The sequence below is a fragment of the Corvus brachyrhynchos genome, unplaced genomic scaffold, assembly GCF_000691975.1.
Source record: "Corvus brachyrhynchos isolate BGI_N302 unplaced genomic scaffold, ASM69197v1 scaffold17, whole genome shotgun sequence".
Classification (NCBI taxonomy): Eukaryota; Metazoa; Chordata; class Aves; order Passeriformes; family Corvidae; genus Corvus; species Corvus brachyrhynchos.
Genome location: NW_008240046.1, coordinates 14,244,792 through 14,267,544, shown reverse-complemented (window position 1 = coordinate 14,267,544; position 22,753 = coordinate 14,244,792). Strand labels below are relative to the sequence as shown.

General features: G+C 35.8%; 1 protein-coding gene across 1 annotated transcript in view; it reads left to right on the top strand.

Moving 5' to 3' along the window:
* TENM3 (teneurin transmembrane protein 3) overlaps nucleotides 1–22,753 on the top strand; it is a 1,268,339-nt gene that overhangs the window by 328,132 nt on the left and 917,454 nt on the right. The gene's annotated exons all lie outside the window — the stretch shown is intronic.

Genomic DNA, 22,753 nt, shown 5'->3' with positions numbered 1-22,753 from the left:
AGAAATATTTGCCAAATGTTGAAGTAAATTCAGCTACGTGAACTTCACTCTGCACTGTGTTTTTTACATGTATCCCAGGACCACCTTCTCTGACATACAGCTAGAATCACATTTGTCTGGGTCACAGCCCACTGTTGACACACACCATGTAATTTTTCACACGTTCTTTGAGAAGCAGTCAAAAAACATTTTTGGTCTTCAATACTCCAGTTTCAGCCTCACTTTCTGATCTCTTACATGTTCTGTCCATACATCTTACCAACACTCAGTGCCCTTCCCTGTAGGATTCTGTACAGATTTTTACATTCTAATCCTGTAGACTTACAAACATTTTTACTGAGGGAAGCATGGTAGTTAAAAAGGAGAAAATGTGTTTCCTCCTTTCTGGGTGTCCATCAACTGATCTAAAAGGGTGCGGCCTTGAAGAAGTGTGCAGTGTGTTTTTCTTTCTGACAGTAGTTATCGCTTCCTTTCCTGTGAGGGAGCCAACATGTGATAGGATAAAAGAAATGAAGCTTTAAATTATCTTTTTAATCCTCATTCCTAAGATTACTTTTAAAGAAGATATTTTCTCCTATCTCGAGGGATGCTCCAGTGTAACTTCTACTAACATTTATTCTGGATAAAGGTGTTTTTTGTAGGGATTGCAGAAATAGCACTAACACAAAAATTCATATCACAGTTGATAGTTATGCAGAATAATACAAATGTAGTATATTTTTGTCAAACCTTAGCTTTTCAGAGAGAAGTCTTTTTCCTGGCAATTTCTTATACAAACTTAATATTTTTACCCTTCTTTCTTAAGTTTCATCTAAAGCAATATTTTGCCAATAAAAAGGTCATCTGGTAGTCCATCATTTATCCTGTTCAAAACAACATTAAGTTTATCCTTTTTTAATATTTCATAGTTATTAACCAAAAAGGGACATTTTATCATGGGACAGGGTAGGATCCCAAGTGTCAGAATTAGGTATCAGAGTCTTTAGCTTTAGACAGAAAAAGGTTGAATTAGACAGTTGATCCAGCACAACTCTACCTTGTAAGGAAAGGCCTTATAATATAGAGGGAAAAAACGGCTAAAATCTGACAAATGTGGAATTAAGGGCTAAGGAAGCACTCAAAAATCCTAGGCAAAGAAATGCCTTAATGTCTGGAATCAAACTCTGCCCAGTTTGAGACTTTACAGGTATTTTCCCTTGTGAAAGCAACTATGAAAAGTAACTGTGTTTGTATTATTTTTAAATGAGTTATACTTTAACGACTTTTTAAGCATAAAGTAGGCTTTTGATGCATTTTTTTTTACCAGATTTATATACTATCAAATTTTGTGCAACTATTTCAAAGCATAATTTACTACTTCGAGTAGAGTGTGACCAAGATTTACCATGTTTGTCTTGTTACTTGTAGAGAGATGCTCCAAACCAAACTTTTTCCCCTGGAAAGAAATGTGGACATGTCTCTTTGTCTTATCAGGAGGGCCTGTCAAAGACAAGATTTAGCTAATGCCAAATCTTATCCTTTCAAAATTTATGACTCCCCTTTTAAATATTTCAAATCCAAGTATAACAAAGCTATAAAATTCTCTTGCTATAAAATCATTGTTATTTATTAAAAAGCCATTTGCTAGTTAGCTGTTTTAAAGCTAGTTTGTTATTAATTTTTATTTATCCAATATTTCATATTGAAAATGCACAAATGCACCAGGTTTTTTCTTTTATGTAATATAAACAAACACAAAAACCAAAAAAGAATATTGTTTATTTGCAGCAATTTTATATAATACCTCAATCTCTTTAATTAAATAGTGACCTGTCTTTTATCAAAAAAGAATGACATGATATGGCAGCATGTATGACTGAAGGTCAAAACAGTAGCAGAAAACTTACAGGAAATGTTATTGTAAGAAAACTGCCATATGCAGTTCAAGGAAAAAGCACATAAAGGAATGCAAAACTGCTAACAAATCTGATTAACAGTAGTTCAGAAGCAACCAAGGAAATTAGCATTATTTTATAGTATTTAACCCATAAAATTCTTTCTTGTATGTCTCTAAAACTGCACTCTGTAGTGCGCGTGAAGGTATTGAAAATGTAAACTTTATCTGAAATGTAGAGCTTGATAAAATTGGTTTTGTCTTCTGTTTGGTTGTTCATTAAGGCATGGTATTTTCTTTATATTTCTTCTGTTGACCTCACGGTCACATTTCTGTAGTGAAAGGTTATCTTTAGTAAACACTGGAAGATTATTTCAAATTTTAGAATAATGTCTGGTTTTGGGAATCTAGTTCTTTCTAGTTTTGTTTCATCAGGTGTTTCACAATCTTCATTCCTACTTGTTGATTTGACAAATTTAATCCAGTTTACAAAATTAAGCTGGTCTTTTCCATCTTTTTCTTGTTAACATTTTCTCTTTTAAAAATATAATTGTGTTTTGATGAAACATCTTTAAACAAAACATGAGAAGACTGAGTATGAATAAAGTTGGCTTTTACAAGCCTGCTTTTTTGGTTTGTGTTTGTTCAGGTTTGGGGGGACGGTGGTTGCTTTGATGGTTATTGGGGGGTTTTTTTGGGTTGTTTTGGGGTTTATTCCCTCTCACCTTCACAACATATTGGGAAAACTGTGGGCAGCTCAGATGTGTTGTGTGCCAGAAGGAAGTCATCCTTACCAAATGTGATAAGTCTGTTACCTATTTGCTGGAATGATTTCTGTAGTCTAACTTGTAAGTATGTGAAGAGAGAACATGTAAACTGATGCTGGTCTTGAAAAGATGAGCAGGCAGGAGAGAAGTGTGGGCTGGGGGCGGGGGGAGCCATGCTAGAGATACAGTCATGCCCTGGTTCTCAGGTGCCATGGTGGTGCTGATCCCTGCCAAAGACACGTCAGCAGCACTGTGGAGGTTTGGAGGATTGCTCGTATCAAATGGCAAGCGAGCATTCTGAGGGTTCCTTCTGAGGGGTGTTGTGTTTTGTCTTCCTGTTAATACACTGAGTAAGCCAGCTTGTTAATGATCCTTCCTTTTATAGGACATTCAAAAGGGACAGGGATTTGTAAGATGCATTTGGGTACTGGAGAACAAACAGAACTCTGATATGCAAAATCTGAGCAGCATCCAGATTTTGTCTTTCATATGTGTATGCTATTAAACACCAACTGGTTCTGTTATTTAAAAAATATTTTTAAAATCCTTGCAAAGTCTTGTCTGAGATTGCCTTTGTGTTTTGAAGTAAACATTCCTCCAAACTAATCATGTCCAGCATTTTAAAACTTTGGCAATTGTTATGAGAGGTCACTAGAATTTTATAGCTGCCTTTTAGATGATAGAAGCAACCTATGATTGGCAGTGCCTGGGACTTGCATCAGTACATTGCAAATGGTCCACCAGATTTAACAAGGATTTAGCAGTAATGACAGAATCTTCTATTGAATCTAGATAAGTATTGCATTTTTAAATTATTCAATTACAAAAAATGGTCTTTAGGAGGATTGGCTGAGAGGCTATGTGAGTCGTATTGTTTGATGATGGTACTTTAGGGCTAGGTCAAAATGTCGGGAGACCTTTGGACTCTGTTAGGAAAACAGCGGTGCAGTTACAATCGTAAAAATAAATTACTTTTAACTTGTTCACTGAAGCACTCGGTGTAAAACATAAAACTGCTGTATTTATCTAAATATGTCTTGTGTATGAAATATTTCTGACACTGTTTTCCACTCTTGTCACAATCTGTGGCTTCCTAACACATCTAATACAGAAAAATTTTTCACACTGATTTTTACAAGTATATTTTCTGGCAAGCTTTCTGGTTAGTGCATAGAATAGATTTCAGTCTGAAATTTATATTTTTACATATGTCCTTCATCAATTTTTTTTAATTTCTCAGTTTTTCATCAGTTTTTTAGCATGTAATTTAAACTTCATATTTACTATAAAAGATATACTTTGCGCCCCTGAATTTAGAGATTGCGTCTTTCTGTGTTATGAAGGCTTTGTGAGCTAGATCTGTCTTTTTTAAAGCTTATCTTGATTCCAGGTTGTCAATGAAAAACATAATTGATTCAATGGATTATGTTTTGCCATGCAGGAATCATTAATAAATAATACAGTGTTGCTGCAAGAAAAGAAGGGGGCCAAAGAGCATAGGCTGAACCATGAGGGCTACCACATGACAGCCTGTTAGATGAATTCATTTAAGGATTATACACACACATATATATATATATTAAACACACATATATATGTGTGTGTACATATAAATATCTGGTAGTCTTCTTACAAAGAGCTTTAATCCTTGCTAGAGGAAAAAAAAATGTACCAGGAAGCTCTGTCTGTTATGTTGCTTTTCAAAGCTGACAGGGAGAAAACGGAATTAAATATTTTTAAAAGGTATAGATTTTCAAGCCCATTACATTGAAAATAATTGTGTTGTTCTTAGAAACCTTTTAGAGCAAGATGCTGCTAATGCCAAGGTCACAGGTTCAATCCTTGTACGGGCCATTCACTTAAGAGCTGGGCTGAAGGATCATTCTGGGTACCTTCCAACACAGGGGATTCCGTGAAAAATTCTGTGATATCATATTCATTAATTCATGAGAAATCCAAGTGTCCTATCCGGTTTTGTTCCTTTCCTTATTGACAACAATATGGTAAATAATTGGTGAGAGATCTCAACGTCACAAGAAAAAATGAAAATTTGTCTTTGAATAAAAATATTCCTTCATGTAGGAACATAGTTACTTCTTTTGCAGTCTTAGGGGGAAGTTTCATTTAAAGTGCAATCATAAAAAAATATGTGGAATAAATTTCATCTCTACAGTAGCTAATAAACCCCCTTAACACCACCATGGCACTGAAATCTAGAACAGGTTTGAAAGAAGAAAATAAAATTGTAGTTTTTTCCACCTTGGGAGGTGTGAATAGACTTTAGAAGTTCCCAACATACGAAGATATTTTTCCTGTTGATGTTTTTGTGCTTCTTTTGCTGCTGTGAATAATACTGCATTATAATAGATTTTTGGGGTCAAATCCCTGCAGGTAAAATCCATGAGCAACTCTCAGCAAGTATTAATTGAATTGCTGAGTTACCACATACTACTACATATGTCTTGATTTCATCTAAGTAGTTGTGTTTTACTGTGCTTAGGGATGTAAATATGCTTTTACATCACTACATTTAGTGATGCAAATAAAGTTGTTGTCATGTATAAGGACGTTCTTTGCATGTGCCAAAGAACATTGGTCTGTATAGAGAATACCTTGTTAATTACTGCAGATTTGGGATGAAATCCCTAATACCTAGAGTTTCTTTTCTAGCATGCTTTGTGAGTGTTAGCATTTGGTTTCTATTCTGTTCCTTGCAGACAGCAATACAAAAATGCCACAATTACTACTTTTTTTTTTTCATGTAAACTGAGAAGACTCTTTTTACTTTATTTTGGTTTTTAAATCTTTGTTTTGAGTTTTGTATTTGAATATTATTTTCTACAAAGTTTGGTTTCTAGTTTTGTTTCGTGACTTTTTGGAGTGCAGTTGATCACTGCACTGTTTTTCTTGAAAAAAAACCAACAAAAAAATTAGATGAATAAACAAAAGACCTCACCCCAAATTAGTAATCTATAATCAGTGTTTATTGATTTATGATAACTACACTGGTTATTTCCAGCTGGTGCAGCAGGTTTTCTGTTATCATTACCTGTATACATTCTTTGCCAAAACATGTTGTGTTTCATCTCAAGATGTAAATTACTAAAATAGCAAGCTCAATTACTAATTGATATTAGTACTTAACATTATGCAAACAGTATGCACTGCTCTTGGCAAACAACTGGGAAGGCAAAAGTCCCTGCCTAGAAGCTTACAGCTAACAAAATTCAAAATGGGTATTATCTGCAAACAAAAATCTGACATATTTTATATGTGTCTGCATTGTTCTAATGTATGCAATTATAGGTGCATAAAAAATTTGGCATTCTTTTCATAATCTTGAAAAATTGTAATTTTTGTCTAGTTACTTTGTACACATTAACTAGTAACACCATTTTTCTTATTGTATTTATTGTCATAGCAGGAACAAGGTTTCTTCCAAGGAATATTGGATGAAGTAGGCATAAAAGTAGAAACAGCCATCTTGAATGTGATGATTCTCTGTGTGATATGTAAAAAGGGCATGTGTGCATATATATCTACGTATACAGCTAGATAGATATTGTGTCCCAGATGTATTTTCACATGCAGTCAACATGCTTTTGTAATAAATGGGTTTGTTTCAGCCTTTTATCCTAGTTTCTACAGCTTTGCATGTATTTGTGTGTATGCTTGCGTGCACTATATCTAATTTCCAGTGTATAAAGTGGTGTTAATTTTATTTTCCTTTCCAGTATATAGTGGCATTAAGGGATGAAGTATTGTACACAAAGTATCGACTCTTGGAGGTTCTGTTTGTAAGCTTGAGTTTGCCATTTGTGATGCCATACTTTCTATACAAATGCTTTAAAACTTAAATTCAGTTCTTCCAATTAATGGGTAAAGATTTTGAGAGATCCTTATTTAGAGAGTTCCATTAAAGTTGTGGCATTTGTCTCAGCCTTACTTCAAGCCACCCTCATGCCATAATTCTTTCCCTTTTTTGTTCCTCTCATCTGCAGCTGTGGTTCATTTCTCTCCTCCATTCCATGCTAGATGAGTTGCACACCTTCAGAATGGCTTCTTCATGCAGTCCCCCTGATATAAAATTTAAAACAGTCATTTGTATATTAATGGTAGCACTGAATTAAAAAGTATAAATTCTGAAACACCGTAGTTACATCATTTTGTCCCCACATGTTTAGTTTTCTCCTCTGTTTCTTTTTCTATATTCTTTGGAGTCTTCTTGCAGTAACAAGAATTAACTCTTTCTTATGCCTGAGTTTTTACAGTTTGTATTTCCACCCATATTATCTCTGGGGCTGGAGCCTGGATGGCAACAGGCTTGCTTACCTCCATGTTTTATGTTTCTGACAAGACACAGTCACTTCGGGGGGTAGTGACTGTAACTAGGCAAAGCCTCTCTTTTCTACCAGTGATGTACAAGTCACAACACCTGTACAGAGAGCTTCATATGCCCTGGTCTTGTCATGACCTCCTTAAAGATTTGGGGATATGGGCACTGCCTGTCTCCTGCACTCCACTGTTCCTTATGCAAAATGTTTTTGTGAGAAATCTGACAGACAGCCTTTCTTCTGGAAGACCTGTACATGGCAATAACTGCTCAAATTGCATCTCAAATCACAAGAAACTGCATTTAGTGCATCCCATAAGTCACAGCTACTGGTGTATCCACTTTACCAGAGAGTTTCTTCAGGGGACGGCTCTTCTCCCCTGATCCAGTTGGGGTGTCAGAACTAAAGCCACTTGTTACAATGGAGACAAAGATGCTCCATGAACCATACAAACTCACTCAGCAGGCAATGAATGTCAGTATATGATGGTACCTTGGGGCTCATTTGACATGTGAGAAATTTGCTCTGATCTCTTTCCTACCATGCATAGCTGCTATAGCCACTGCTTTGCCTAGCTGAATGACAACAGTATTATTTTAGTATTTGCTCTTTAATGTTAGTTCACTTTATTTCTTAAGCTAGACTAAGTAATTATTGCAGTCTTATTACTTGCCTTTTTCCTTTTTTTTTTCAGTATTTATGAAATAATTTTTCTACTTCTGAATTTGTGAATTTATACAGTGTGTTTGTTAATTAAGGAAAGCACAGATGTAGATCAGTGCTGTAGCAAGAAAGCTTGCCAACCAATGCTTTGAGATAATGTGTTAAGTTCTTTAGCAGCATGATTCATTAACACTACCTTTTCAATAGTGCTGTTTATTACCTCTAAGTTAGTTAATTTCAATTATTTTGGTTTCTCTGACTGGTGCAAAACCTATAGATGTTCTGCCAATATAATCCTATAGTGTTGTCAGAAATGTCAGAAGGTTTTGTGTAGAGAATTAAGTTGTACAGAGAATTAGTTAGGATTAACCCTTTTTCTATAGGGAGAGGGACTTCTGGGTCCAAAGCCGTGCAAGTATGAGGAGAGGTAGACATGGGTGGTTTGGCTCTCAAGGAAAAGGCAAGCAGTCTTGGGAGTGATGCTTGCAGGAGGCTGCTTTGATTAGCTGAGCCAAAAACCTTCCAGGATTTCATTAACTGAATTTAGTGAATTGAATGAAACAACTTCTAGCACAACCTCAATTTGAAGTTCTTGTCGGTGCCTTGAGATGGAAAAATTCAGCATTCAGTAGCAGATTGAAAGGTAAATTGATTTAAGCTCTGTGCTTCAGAAGTTAAATGTTACAGCAGTCAGGATCAGGATGGCCTCAAATTAGATATTTCTGCAGGCAAGTCCAAATTCTGAACTATCCACACAAGTTTTATTTCTGGCACCATTATAAATCACCTTTCTCTCTTTGCCCCACCATTCAACTGCTAGAATTTTGTGTCCACTATATTTATTTACCACAAGGGCTTTTGCTCTGCTTCAAGGCTACCCTGCGGCATCCTGATTCCTACCCATGTCATGGTACCAAGATGCAGCTTCAAAGTGTGAAGCCTTGAGGCTTCCTGTAACACAGCAGAAAGAGCTGTAGCTGGCTGAATAAAACACTGCAAATTTCCTAAGTTTTGGTGCCTTGGGCAAACACCCTGTTTGTTTTTCCATTATTCCCCTTCAAGGTCAGCTTTGAAGGATCCAGGGCTATGTCAGGCATCAACTTAGGAGGAGCAGTGGTACTGCATGTCTTGGCAGATCTGAAGATTTTTTAAGTGCTGAGAGGATTGATCTTGAAATTCAGGTTTCAAGGCCTGAGCATGTGCATAAATCAGTGAAAGCATTTGTAATCGAGACAATAATGGCAATTTGGAGTAACACTTGTTTTAATACCAATTGAATGATGGAGGCAGTAGGTAATATTTTGTTCGCCTACACCAATGACAAACAGGCAGACCTTAGTACCTGAAGCATAGTTTGGGGGTTTTTTTGAACCTGAACAATTTGATATTAAATTAAAGACATTCTAAAGTAGCCAAATAAAGGACATCAAAAGCCAAAACAACAAAAAAATCCCACTCTATTTTGCAAGTTACATGATGTGAGGCTAAAGTATCTGCACATTGCTATAACCACAGTAAACTCGTTATTGGAATGACAATGTAGTTAATTAAAGATTATTTACAGGCATTTCCTCACTGCAGAATTACAGAATTCATCATAAGCTTTAAAATCCAGCTAAGAAACAGTACATATTTGGATAGCTAGTCCATCTTGAGTCTATGTTTAGTTACAGTGTTGACTCGTCCTTGGAAGTGCAAACTGAAGAACTGACATACCTCTAAGCTGATTAAATTGCTAACAGCCACTAAAACGTGTTTCATGGCCATGCCACTCCTGCCTGCAGCTTCATGCTTTTCTTAGACTGACTTAGGCTTCATCCATTTTAGCTGAATGAGTGAGTCAAATCAACACAAAAAAGAAGGAAAGAAACAATCGAAAAAGGGAAGAAGGAGGGGAGGAGGAATAGTTTTAACTGTTTTAGGTTCCCACACTGGTCCCAGTTCAGGAAAGACCTGGTGCTGATGCAGAGGAGGGAAACATATGGGGACATTCTACTGAGCTTGCTTTTTGAGTAACAGCTTGTGTGTACCAGCGTAACTGTAGTATGGACTGTATTCTAGATTGTTTTAACTGTATTATGCTTACAGCATAGCCACGATGCTGGCTGCAGCACACACATGCAGATACATTTGGGAAAAAGATCAGATTTAAATTCAGTTCATTTTCTAGTGCTTTTTTAAAGGACCCACTTATTTTACTAGATAGTGACTTGAGTTGACAGCACACTCCAGGTCTACATTTACAATGCTTAACGCACACTTATTCTTCATTTCTGTTTCCCTGACAAAGGAAATATATTTTGCCTTTATCACTAAGCACTATGACACTGATATACCCAGAAAGAACCTGAATTTTCTTCTGTGAATTGCTAAGTCTGCAGGCAAAGCATTTTGTTTCATTCCAAGTAAATGGTGCATGAGGTTGTATAGCACAAGTAGTAACCTTGAGTGCTATTTGATATCACAGCGAAAGATTTCTTGAGAGTACAAGAAATCTTATAAATGATCTCCTGTATGGTGCTAATACTGGATTCCCTGCTAAGCCAGAGTAAACAAAAAGGATGTAAAAACAACTGCAGAAGAGATTTCAGTTTGAAATCCCACTATAGCACTTCAGCAGAATCCCAGTTTTCTTTCAGCATTAGGGACCACAGTAGGTAAAGTTAACATCTGTAAACTAAAAGCTAATCTATGGAAAATTGTGGTTAAGGGCCATGAATTCTTTATTTGCGTTTTTAAATGAAGAAAACAGCACAGAAATAATAGCACATTTCAGATATTCTAGGAAGAAATACATTTCGTTCTCATCCTGCTTTCTTATCATATCCTTTTCCCCAAATAAAGTAGATTTTATTAGTCAAAGCTTTGTCCTAAATAATATTGCAAAAATGGTCCTATGTTTTTTTCAGAAGTTTTTGTCATCTAAAGCTTCTGTGGACTTTGTCTCCAAGCTAAATGATTCTTATGATTCTATGCATGTTTAACACTCTTGAAATCAGGTACATAATAGCTGCATCCCTCTGCACTGCTGGTATTATTTTAAAAACCCTTTTAGAGAGATTGTTTGAAAGGAAATTACAAATTCAGACACTTTTCTGAGAAAAATGCCACCAATTATTATTCTTTCTCAGTCTGTATTAAAAGTCATAGCAATATTTTTATTTCTTGCATTTTGTATACACACATATATATAAATAATACAAAGATGCATGACTCAAGCTGTGCAAATAATGGATTTTTAGTCTACCTCCCAAACAATGTAAAAGACCCAAAGAGCCCTCAAATTATTTATTCTTACTAAGCCAAATTTTTTCTTTCAAAATTCATGATGAAGAGATGAGTTGAAAAATGGTCTTGTGTGGAAAGAAGCCTCTTTTAAATTAAAAAGTAATATATGTGAGGGAAATGTTCATCGTCTGTAATTTAGAGAAGATGGATGGTATTTTTGAAAGTAACAGAATTGAAAGTTTTAAAAGTGAGAAAAATGCAATTACATATCAGTCAGTTTTAATGAAGTAAATAATTGCGAAAAAACCTTCAACAGTTGTACATTGTTACAGAGAAATGAGTAACAGCTGAAATAGCTTTATCAAGAATAATTCCTACCAAACCATATGACGTTGAATTTGTTACAGAATAATGGGCTTTCTGGATTCAGACATGGTGGTGGATGTCACATATACTAAATTTATTAAAGCAGTTGATACAGTCTCAGATGAGATTCTTATAAGCAAGCTAGGAAATGGTAGTCTAGATAAAACCAAGGTAAGGTAAGTGCAAAGCTGTTTGGGAAAGAAGGTGTTTTCAGAAAGGTTAGATAGTACCTGCCTTCTACTTAGATAGTATCTGCTCTTAGAAGAGATGTAGGTTACCTGATTGACTTTTTATAATCCCTTTTGGTCCAATTTTCTGTTTATGTATAGTTCTGCCATACAGTGATGACATTTGTAATACAAACAAAACCCTATAAAGACATATTTAAATGACTAAAGATATTCCAGTATTCTCAGGTAGCTCAAGAGAATGGAAAGTTAAATTTTCTTTCCAATTCCAAAATTAAATCTAGCTATAGTTAATAAAATGGTAACTTCCCTTCACCCTCCACCTGTGCTGTAATTAGGTTCACTGGCTGTTACTGCAGTGTAGATTTTTCTCTGTAAGGCTTACACTGTGGGAAGATAGGTCAAACATCTCTAAATTCAAGGGAAAAAACAAACCAGAAGACCTAGCAGAAAATTTTATTACTTTTCCATTTCACTAGGAATTTCATCAGGCTTTTTTCATAAGGTGTTATTTTTTTTATATTCGACTAGGAAAAGGAAAGTCACGCATTGTATGGTATTGATTTTTAATGGAGAAAAATGTTAATTTATCTCATTAATTATCTATTCATTATCCAGCATGTATTTTTACTAATTTTATTACATCTTTCATAGCTTTTCTAAATTTTTTTATTGATGCTATACCTTATTAATACTGAATTGCTTGCTTAAGATATATCTATACATATATATATATGTATATCCTTGTAGACTGTAATCCTGACCATGATATAAGTGTGAAAACCAGTAAAGTATATTAAAAAAGAAACTAAAAAACAAAAGCCAAAAAGAAAAAGCAATTTCTTGCTCTTAAATTTGCATAATTTAATGTCTGGCGTGTTTCACCTTTTGGCTTCTGTCTCACTCTTCTCACTTGTCTGAAAAACATTAAAAAGAAATCTAGATGAGCACCAACATTTAATTTCCCCATGCTAAGTTTCAGACTTCTTCACAAAGAGGTTCAGCTGCTGAGAGTAAGAAGGAAATATTAGATTTTTGATTGTCTGTTCCAAACACCAGAGCCCCAGGATTCCACTAAGTAACCTTTTGAACCTTCCTTGCACAAAAAGTGTTCAAGCTCTCCCTTGTGGCTGAAATGCACTTTCCACTACACTTGGAGTTTATTTTCAGGGATTTAATAGAGCAGGTGCCAGACATGGGCTTGTTTTACAGATCTATTTTATTTCAAATTCATTTGTCCAGTTAGGGTCGAATATATCTTCCTTTACTTGAGCTGGTGGAATTTCTGCATACTTTCATCAACTCTTTGATGATTTGTGCTTTTGACTCCAAAAGTGAAGTCCCATGAGCTGTTTCTAAAAGGGCAGTGTACCTAGCATCAGTGTATGCTGTAGGCTCTTATCCTTAGTAATCGCTGTTTTCTTTATAAATTTCTTAACATTTTCACCCTTTTGGTTCCAAAGTTTTATACAAGGAATTCTCACATCTTTTTTTGTTGATTCCAATTCCCCTCAAAACAGTTAAAACATTTTATAAATGATAATTTTCTGTTCCAGAGATGGAGATCCAGAAACCAATTATCTGATTCTCACATGGAAGAAAATATTTAGGACACATTTTAATGTAGTACTACATGTTTTCCCAACATTTTTAAAATAAGTAAATGAATTACTTTTACAATTTTTTGTGTGGTTTTTTTTTTTTTTTTAATGACTATTGCTATTTGAAATATCTAAATCAAGCATAAGAATTAACCCTGAAAACTTTCAGGTTTTTCAATAGAAATATTTTCAATAGAAATATTCCTTTGTTGCTTACTTTGTGTCATTAGTCAACAAAAATTGATGAGGATTTTTCAGTGTTGGCGTTTCAAACTAAAAGGCCATGACTAAATCTGTGAGCAAAATGTCAGAAGCTCCTTAATGGCCTGTGAAATTGTGTATTGCCATCCTACAAGCAGTTCAAATTAAAATATCTCTAAATATGTGAGTTATATATTATACATTTTTAATTAAAGTTTTATATAAAATTTTTATTAAGTCACCTTTGTAAGTACTTTTATATTGTTTCTCTGTTATTGCTCCTTTTTTCACTTCAAGGAAGAAATACTTCTGACTGCCAGCCAAATTGGGTAAAAAACATATGTCTTGAAGTGTTATCTCTCAATATATTTGATACTCTTAACCAGCACCAGTCATATGCCTTGTGAGTGTAATATATTTTATTTGTATCATTAAAGAGTAGCGCTGCTTTTTATGAGAGGAGGAGTGGACCTTGAAGCTGTGCATACAATCCATGCAGGGGTCTAGAATCAGAAAATGACCTCACATCTTTCTCATTAGGAAACCCTTTCTGGTTGTAGATGGTGTTAATTCTTGCCAACAGGCACTATTAATGTTTTAGTATGTAATACGCTTTGATTCCTTTATTTAAACACACTTTGTACTTGGAATAGTATTTTAATTTTGCTGTCACCATTGTTGTACAAGTTTTTCCACCTTCGAACAGCACAGTTGCTGAGTTGGCTTTCCTTGTGGCCCATAAATTCCACATTCTTTGTGTCCATTATCAGTGATACATTCTCTCCCCCAGCTTTGTTAACCTCTCCCTGGGTCCGAGATAACACCTGGACAACAGAACCACCTTTCTCTTATCTCAAGTTCCCACTGCAGTGGCTTAGCTTACAGTCAAAGTTTCAGGTCATATTTGGGGTGGGGGGCACTTCAGTGGTCATTGGTGGTGGCAGCCAGCTCTCACCTCTGCCAGGCCTGAAGTCAGTGCCATCCTGTCTCCATTCTGTGCTTATCTCATGGGAAAGTCTTTCTCTGGCCTTAGCAGCATTTGAGACAGGCAGCTGTGCTCTCTAAGTCCTTACTGTAGGCTGGGATAACATGCATAGGTTGTACAAATCAAACTGCTTAAGAGCAGAATTCTGAAATGCCTGAATGAACTGCTATTGTAAGTATGTTCTTTTACCTTAATTAAAAATTTACAAAGCCTTTGTGAGCTATTTATGCTGTTGGTAATAGGCATAAAGGTGCATTTGTGTGAAATGAGGAAGGTTGCTGTATGCAAGCCTAATAAACAATATGAAGCAAGTATTCAGATGTCTTCATCTGTTCTTACAGGTAATAGAGTTTGCTCTTCATGGAAGAGGGCTTCAGGTATCTAACAAGGATCTAGGAAAGTGTTGTAAAATCATGGTGCAAATATGAAAAATGAGATTTCATATGAACCAAAACTGTTCTGCTGGATCACAAATTTCAGTGGATTAACAGGCTGTCTCTTCTTCCCTGTGAAGTGCACTGTAAGGCAAGAGAATATTTTTCAAGCATCTACTCCTTAAAGGTTAAAAAAATTGGTTTTGTACTCTTCATATATAACGCATAAGAAGGACAGCTCTATTTTAATAGAGAGCTTCAGCCCTGACAAATTTGTCATGCATAACATAATATGGAAAAAAATACCATCTTTCCTCTGATAAAGTATTCTGAGCATATTGTTGCATTTTAGCTAAGTAATTAAGTCTGTTCTGCTATTATGAAAACTGTGATGTGAGTGCAAAACATTCTACAAAGATGAATATATATAGTGCCAAGTATAACATGAACATTGTACTCTTACTAAAAGATTTTATCAACCTAATAAATAAGCTTACTTTCATTTCTAATGATTTTCAATGTCTACTACTCTTGTTATTATGGCAAAATAGGAAAGGTTTAATTTGCTGTAATTCCTTTATCTTTAAACCTATGAAACCTACTTAATCACTTCATTCCCTACTAAACATTGAAGTCTGTGAAAGGTAACAGCAAATCTGTGTGATGAGTGAGCCTGATTTTGCTGGGACAGATATCATACGGCGGTATCTCTTTTTTTTTTTTTTTTTAACATCACATAGCTGCTTTTGCTTTTTGCTGTGGCATTTTCATTAAACTTAAATTTCTTGGGTGTTAGAGCTGGTAAAGAATATCAAAAGACAGAGAAGATGTGATATCCAGCTGTGCAGGCAGAGCATTGATTTGCCATTTAGAGAAGTTTTTTTTACTTCACTGTGAATTTTCATGTCCAAAAATTAGACTTATGCATACAACCTAATAGTATAAAGCTTGCTTTAAGAGCCATATTGAAGCCTTTTGATTTTCAGGGCAGGGCATCAAATTCTCTCCTTTCCTAGTGTGTGCAGGAAAAAAGGTAAATAAGGTGTATTTTTCTCTGTTCCTGCCAACTAGAGTTGTCTGCTAAGGGGTTTACCTTATGGTGAGAAACAGGATATAAAGGGAGGGCACTACACATGCACTGCATATTTGTCTCTTAGTCCTGCTGAGAAATTAGAAGTGTATCTTTCAGACACTAAATAGTGCATGGCACTCAATAACATCTTAAAATGAGCAACATAGCTCTACCCAGGGGGAAAAAAATAAAATAGATTCTCTACCTGAGGCCTATATGCCCTTTCCACAGTGCACATTTCACTGTGCGTTTTGTCTTTTTTTATACGTTTTTTCCCTAAGGCAAACCAAACCCAGTTCTGTCAGCCTCTCTTTGTAGACCGTGCTCCAGCCACATAATCATCCTGGTGGTTTGCTGCTGGACTTAGAGAAGGAAAGCAAAACTCTCAGTAGAAAGCAGAAAAATCGAAAATCTTTCTGTAGGTAACACAGTAAGAAACCCTTACCATTGTACATTGGGCAAATAGAAATACCAGTTGAATGCCTGAAAGTGTTGTATAAAATCTCAGAAATTTGGATAGAAGTGAATTATGAGTATCTCAGTAGAATCTCAGAAAAATTGACTAAATATATTTAATCTTCTTAATAATTGAGCAATTTTTATGTAGAATTAATAATTTTCTCAAATTTCAGATTGGAATGGACTATTTAAATAAAGTCCATTCTAAATGATGCAAAGCACTTTGTCTTCCTCCTCGGTAAAAGGACATTATCATTCTCTGTTTGCCACATCATTTCCGTCTCTCTGAGAGGTGTAGCAGTGAAGGGAACATACAGTGAGTACAGCATGAAGAGTGCTTACAGGAGGAGATAGGAAGATCACATATAGGAGATATAATGAGGTAAACTTGTGGTTATTCATTATGATGTTTCTTATAATTTTGAACCCAAAAATCCATGACATTTATCAAATGCAGAGCTTTTGAAAGTCATGAGTCAGCAAGAAGTTTGTATCTGCAGTCTTAGTTCTACTTAAGTCTAAATTAATCCATTGTAAAAAGTGGTGCTAAGAAGCTTTTATTAAAATAGTTCATTTTGTTCACTACTTTTGTCTTCTATTTTTTTTCCTTTGTATTCTTTGCATAGATTAATCCATATAATTGTACTAATGGGTGGCTATCCACGAACACTCAACATATTTTAGTCAAACCAAAGAATGGGGAGGGGAAGAGGGGATGGGTTCGATTCCTGGATTGTTGCCTAATAAAGAGGCATAATGTTATCAGTTTATTGAAAGTGAAAATGAATATGGTTGACTCAGATTAGTGAATTGAGCTTAGTATTTTCCACTGAAAATGGATCAAAAAAATCCCCAATGAATCAAGCTTCTGCATAAATGGATGTTGAGCTGAATGAAAAGAGGTTGCAGTTAGGCTTCATCTACAAGTTTGTAAAGTTTAATAATCTTTTGCCTTTTTATTCCTGCACTTTTTATCCAATGTTAATAAGCACATAATAGCTAAAAGCTGCACTGCAAGCTGGTGCAGTTCACATTTAGCAGTAACTTAGAAAGTGATTACTATCAGAAATATTATTTCTTCTTAGATACCCACAGGAATCTAATGAATAGAAGTATCTCAGAGGGGACAGTTTAGGTCTCTTTATTGATTTTCACCTTTATCAACATTCCAATGCTTACAAGATGAAGTAAGTCTCGCACACCTCAAAGAGACTGCTCTCCACCTTCAAAGGGCGATTATTTTCTTATTTGAGCCTTCTATTTTCATATTATCTATCTTTCCATCTGAGTGCAGATTAGCATGTAGACTTGGTTTGAGTAATTTAAAAAACAGCTACTGTTAATATTAACAAAAGAATCTGACTTGATCACCTTTAAGCTAACTTAAAACTTACTTTTTATATTAACTGAAATCCTAGCAGAATTGTAGGTGTTCAGATTAATCATATAAACACTGATTTCTTTTCAGTTGCATTTGACTATTCAAACTGAGCCTTTAATTTGAGATTGTAGTTTATATTTAGAACCATTTTTAAAAGTCAAATATGTTAAAAGATTCAATTTAATGATAAATAATCATCACCTGTCATCCACACTAGTTGTTTTACATCAAATTAATACATAAGTATGTTGTGTTAATTTTAAAATATTAATGATCTGGAAAGTTCTTTTTCAATAATCAGGATCAGCCCCCTGTCTGGCCAAGAAAGATGCATGTTTTTCTTCAGATGGTTGTAGTACTTTCCCTCATAATTCAAGAGGGTTTGATGAATACTTGTGTTTACACAAATAAATAGTATTTAGTAATGTAAATCTGAATGTTGGCAGGTTAATTGTCGTTGTTTCACCCCAGCCAGCAGCCAAACCCCACACAGCCGCTTGCTCACTCCCCCACCAGCGGGGTCAGGGAGAGAATTGAAAGAGTAAAAGCCGGAGAATCTGTTGGCTGTGATAAAGGCAGTTTGACAAGGAAAGCACAAGCCATGCACACAAACAAAGCGAAACAAGGAATGAATTCACTGCTTGCCGTGAGCAGGCAGGTGTTCAGCCATCTCCATGAGAGCAGGCCCCATCACGCACAACATTTGCATGGGAAGACAAATGATGTCACTCCTTGTGTCCCTCCAGTTTACACACTGAGCATGATGTCATATGGTCTGGAATATCCCTTTGTTCAGTTTGGGTCACTTGTCCCAGCTGTGTCTCCTCCCAACTTTCCACGCACCCCCAGGCTTCTCTCCAGAGTGGCAGTACAAAAAAGCCTTGACTCTGTGTAAGCCCTGCTCAGCAATAACAAAAACATCTCTGTGTTATCAACCCTGTATTCAGCACAAATCCAAAACACAGCCCCATACCAGCCACTGGGAGGAAAATGAGCTCTACCCCAGCCAACACTAGGACAGTAATGAATCTATAAAATTTTTCGTAACTTTGCTCTCTACTTTTGCTTCATTATGATCCTTGATTTTGCATAGTAGAATGATAGAATCATTTGTGTTGGAAGTGATGTTCCCTTTGCCATGGACAGTGAAACCTTCTACTAGATCAAGTTGCTCAAAGGCCAATCCAACATGGCCTAGGACACTTCCAGAGATGGGGCATCCACACCTTCCCTGGGCAACCTGTTTCAGTGCCTCATCACCCTTACAATAGAGAATTTCTTCTTGATATCTAATCTAAACCTATTCACAGTTTAATGCCATTATCCTTTTTGCTGTCACTGTATGTCCTTGTAAGCAGTCTCTCTCCGTCTTTCTTGCAGGTTCCCTTCAGCTAGTGGAAGGTCGCAGTTAGGTCACCCCAAAGCCTTCTTTTCTCCAGACTGAACCATCTCAATTTTCTTAGCTTTTCCTCACAGGAGAGGTGCTCCATCTCTCTAATCATCTTATCATCTTGGTGGCCCTCCTTTGGACTCACTCCAACAGGTCGATGTCCTTCCTTTGTTGAGGATCCCAGAACAGGGTGCATTTTTTTCCATCCATAGAAGAGCTATTTTTAGCAGTTCATCCCCTTCAGGAGGTAGATGTCAGCCTCTGAAAGACATAGCACAGCATGCAGGAGGTTATGTAGAAGAGTGAGTTTTGGGACTTACAGCTAAGGAGGTTTCCTCAGAAGGAGCTAGAGATACATGTGTAAGACACTAGGTTACAAATGTTTTAAGGTAAATACCAAGTTAGAAGTCAAACTGCTGTCAGTGTTGCCTTCATTAAGTAACTTGAATATGTATTAGTAATGTATGCCTGCGTATAGAATAATGCCTGTGGAATAATGCCTGTAAAGCAGTAAGTACTCTAGGGTTCCATTTTCATCAGCCATGCTGAACTCACAGTTACTAGAGAAAAAATGCATTTCCTCTCCTTTCTTGAGCATGGTAAGAAAATTCTTCTAAGTTCTGTATTTTGCTTTAGAGGTAGAGTTGCATAAAGCAAGTAAATTCCATTACCTACAAAAGTCTTAGTAAATATATTTTTTTCCTAATAGAAAAGGGTTTAAGTTCTTTTGATTCAATTTACATAATAACACAGAGACCTTTCAACAAGATATTTGGGAAAAAAAGAAATAAGAAATAACGCCTTGCCTACAAGTTTGTAGAACATTCATATGCCAACAAATGCTAAATCAGAAGTTAGTTAAAAAAAAACCCAACAAACAAAAACAACTAAACCAGCCAAAACTCTATTGGTAGCAAGGAAATGTTCATAAGCAGAAAACAGCATCCTGACACTGCCTTCAAGTATAGCAGAAGTAAATATGAAACTGAGCCGAAGACTACTTTGTGCTTAAATACTCATTCTATGGAACGTATTGTGTATTTAGATTGTGATTTAGGTAATATGTTTCCCAGCTTGGTTTATTTATTACTAAAGCTGATATATCTTCTTTTGCATCTTAGAAATAGTTGAGAAACATTATCCCTAAAAACCATAGAATAAAGTAAAAAAGGAGCAAGCCATTTGATTGGAAGAAATTGAAATAAGATTGTAAAAGACAGAAAAACTGGAACTTCATATATGATTTACTCATCCTCATTAATGAGGCTTAGAAATTATCTCATTTTATAGTCTAGTGAGACAGCTGAGCAATATCCAGAATTTCTGATATAAATATAGGAGCAAAAATGTGTTTGCTTTAAAGCAAGCCCGCTGGATGGGAATAGCCATTACAGTCAACAATGAGGCAATGAATCTGTGCCTAAAGCAGCATAGTAAGGCTTTTCATAACTTTTTGTATGCATAGTAAAGAGTAAATTTGCAGGAACATCCACAGAGATTTAAATTAATTTCAGAAAGAAAATTATTACATTAATTTGTTTTCTACAAATATAATTTTGAATTAGTTATTCAGTATGGGTTTTCCCAGTTGCCTTTAATAAAATGATAGAGATGGGCTTATGGGGAGAATCTTAATTGTTCAGCTTTCCATTTCTGTTTGACTCATTTTCAAACTTAGTTATTAGTGGGAAATAGCTGAAGGAAATGAGTGTTTGTGAACTCTAGTGCCTGATTCTAAGCTTTTGCTTGGGCTTATTCAAAGGGTGGTAGATGTTTAAGAACACAGAACATTTTATTTTCATTCAAAGTAGTGTCCTCCGTGGAGCTCTGCTTTGAAAAGAATTTAACTGTGTGTAAGGTTGCAAAGTCATGGTTTAATGTAAAGTTTATAATTCTTTTGACCCTACGAGCATAGTGTGTTAATTTAAAACAGTATGTTGCAGCATCTGTTCTTAAGACTCAGTTATGAGTAGCAGTGCTTAATACTTTTCCATAGTATATCTCTATTACAGTGTTTAGAATATGCACAGCTTGTAGGGAGCTTTGGGGTGGGTCGGACGGACGGAGACGAGAGATCTCTATAGGCAGGTCTTGGGACACATGGGGTTTATTGTAAAAGGCGTGGGTATAGGGGCACTGCTCAGAGCTGCCAGACTCAGCTCTGAGCAGGCCCAAGAGAGCAAGAGAGTAAGTGGGTGAGAGAGAGAGAGAGAGAGTGTAAGAGTGGAAGTAAGAGCAGGAGTGGAAGAAGTAGCAAGGAAGTGTCTGAAGTCCTGGTTACAATACAATAAATCATCTTCTGTACTGAATATTCTAATTGTCACTAACCAATCTAATACAAGATACAAATCCTATAGCATTTACATACAGCCTATAAGAGTTCTTATATTACCATAGAGTGTTACATCTTAACTTCTAAAAACTACTCTTTGGACCCCTTCTGCTGAGCTAGTAGGGTCTGCTCTGACCCTTGGACCTGCTTGCAAGCAGAGGGTATTGTTCCATCAAGAGGGGATTACCTTCAGTCGGCCATACCATTGTTTTCCAGTTGTTCAGTAACTAAGACTTGGTATTTCAAAAGTGGCTTTCATTTCGATGTTGCCTGTAGTTTTCATATTCCCAAAATCTTTTGTCAGGCAATCATATTTATAAGACTTTCCTGTTTCATCTTCCCCAACAACAGCTCATGGTGCAGAAAAGAGTAAATGAAAAATAAAAATCATCAGTTGTCAAGTACAAAGGAAGAATCAGGATAATTTTAAAAATTTTATTTTTCATTAATTTTCACGTAAATATACAGACACCTGATAGGATAATTTCTCGTTCCTTCAACAGATTAAAAATTGTTAATTCATTTGCTTTATGAGGAAACTGTGTTTCTGTAAAGGTTACATTTGTACAGCTGGACATAGAAAGGAAAAATGAATGCAGAACATTGTAGTATCCACACAATATAACAGTATCCCTATGACTAGAAAGGGTCGTATAGAGCTCTGGCTGTAATTCTGTCTGTGAATTGATATTTGTAGGTATAGAAAGAAAATGTAATTATTAAATTATTCATATATAATATGAATTATATAATTATTCTTCCTAATGTTTCTGATTCATCATAAAAGAAGTTACAGATAGAAGTTTATTCCAACCTGGTAAATAAGAGGATTAACCAGAAGGATTATAGCAAAAATTATAAGTGCAGTAATTTATGAATACTCTTTTATTTTATTATTCTTTCCTGACACGACTGTTCAGAACAGCACTGCATGCTTTCAGCTAAGCTTACAGACTTTTGTATGAAGAGTATACATTTTTACACTGTTCCTGAGACAGACTTGAGCAGGGTGTATTTCTGGGATTTGAAACCCACTTCTCTCCTTTCATTCCCACTAAAGAAAGAAATAAGGAAAAGAAATCTTGTGCTTTGCAATGAGTCCTTTCAAAAGCATGAAAGAGAGAGAGTGCTAAGCATGGCACCTCTGTTAACTTCTTAACAATCCAGTGACAGATACTCACTCCGGATGTAATCTGGGCTTGTACTGAGTTGCACATAGTTTTTGTTGTTAACCTGTGTCAACACCAAGAAAAAAACCCGTAAAACCTATTTACTGGATCTGGATTACTCTTATCTATATCATAGAGTCCACATTTCCACACTCAATTTGGTTGAAACATTTACATCAAGTTTCCTTGGGATTCAGCACAGGATCTCAGTTTTTAGTGGGATTAGCTTTTTTAGCAGTGTGGTACAGAAGACCTGTGGTTTCTAGCTTCAGAGGCTCGCTAGACAAGTTTTGGTGTGTGCGGGCTCTGAAAAATGTCTCTGTCTTGGTGACTGCTGAGGAACCCGTTGTTGCAGGTAGCTTGGACAGGA